Here is a 1,567-nt window from a genome sequence, read left to right as displayed (position 1 = left end):
TCATGTTGGATTGGGCCCACCCGTGTGACCTCATTTTTAACACCGTTAGCCCCCTGGAGGCCTTGGCTGTAATGGCGGCTGCATTGTGACGTGGGGTTTAGGGTCCACGTGAGTTTGAGAGGCGCCAACACAGTCCGGCTTGTAACGTGGGGCATCCACGGCCGTAGCTGACCTCGTGGGCACGGGCCCGAGGAGGTGTGAGGGGTTTGGTGGTGACGCATGAGCCAGTGTGCCCGGAGGAAAGCATTCACGCGGAAGGCACGAGTGAGCGGGAGCAGGCCGGCTGCCCGGTGAGCTCTCGCGTGGCCCTGTGAAGCGCTCCGGTCCCGTGTGTCCATTCTGAGCAACACGTGAGGAGCACGCTGCTTACATCACTGGGTCCCCGTGCGAGCATTGCCAGCAGGCGACTCTGGGGCTCTACTGAGCTGTCTACATTCACCTCTGATGACTACCAGGCAGCTGGCAGCAAGTCGAATGTGAAATTCATGAATAAGAAATAATTTCATTTGGAGCAGCGAAGGAAGTTGTCCCCTCGTGGGCGCCCAGACGCCCCGGGGTCCACGAGCTTGTCTCGGCGCTTTAGAGAAACGAAGGGAATCTGCCGCTCCCTGAGGTGAGGTCCCGCACGTGGCTTCGCTTTCCGCGGGGAGGAGGCCGGCGCGGGTGTCCACGCCGGTCATCGGGGCCGAGCGGGGGCTCTGACTGGCGGCTGCGTCGGGCCCCCAGGGAGGAGAGGAAATAAACTCTTAGCGCGCGCCGCGTGCCAGCCTGTCCCCGGGCGTCAGGACCCATGACCGGGAGATAACTGGGGGCGGTGGCTGCAGGCGAGAGGCTTTGCCACCGGCCGCCGAGGCTACCGACCCTCCCCTGCGGCTTCCGTGTCCGACTTGTGACTCACCCTGCTGCGCGACCTCGTTTCTAGAGGTTTATTAATGAAAAAAAATTTACATGAAACTTGGAAGCGAAGGTGCCACGTGGCTACATAGATCCCCGTCGCAATTCCGAGAAAGTGCCAGCGAAGAGGAAGACACGATTCGTCGCGTTTTTTCCATTTCATGGTATTTATATTCTAACGGCCGAGGTGACGCCACATGAGACAGTACCATCATCACCCGCCTTTGCACAGTGACAGGCGCCGCGCTGTGGAAGGTCTGTGCTCTCTTCACGAAGTCGGGCTGACGCCGCTGCCTCTGCGCGTGTTTCGGTTCCGAGTAAGGTTCGGTAGGTTCTGGGCGTCTCGGCTTCTGCCTCCTGTCCAAAACCGTTGGAACGGGAGCAGTTAGACAACGGAGGGGGTCCGTGTGGGTTCTGTGGACCTTCCGGACGTGTTTCCAGCTCAGGTGGGGACACGCGGCCTGAACTGCCACAGCCCACGCACCACTTAATTGGTGACTGTGGCGGGATGAGCACCCTGAGTGTGTGACTTTTTTATAGTGGGAAGAAGGAAACCAGTATTTATTCAGTACCTGTGTTTTGTACGTGTATATGTATTTTTTTGGTCATTTACACAATGACGAGGTGCAGTTATTATCTTTATTTTAAATGAGAGAAAAGCTAAGGTTCAAAA

The 1,567-nt window shown here is 57.6% G+C and overlaps 1 protein-coding gene across 1 annotated transcript in view; it reads left to right on the top strand.

The window, feature by feature from the left end:
- The window catches only part of VWC2 (von Willebrand factor C domain containing 2), a 60,648-nt gene that overhangs the window by 26,329 nt on the left and 32,752 nt on the right, over positions 1-1,567 (top strand). The window lies entirely within an intron of this gene.

Source organism: Pteropus vampyrus, unplaced genomic scaffold (genome assembly GCF_000151845.1).
Source record: "Pteropus vampyrus isolate Shadow unplaced genomic scaffold, Pvam_2.0 Scaffold823, whole genome shotgun sequence".
Lineage (NCBI taxonomy): Eukaryota > Metazoa > Chordata > Mammalia > Chiroptera > Pteropodidae > Pteropus > Pteropus vampyrus.
This window is presented reverse-complemented; position numbering and strand designations above follow the sequence as displayed.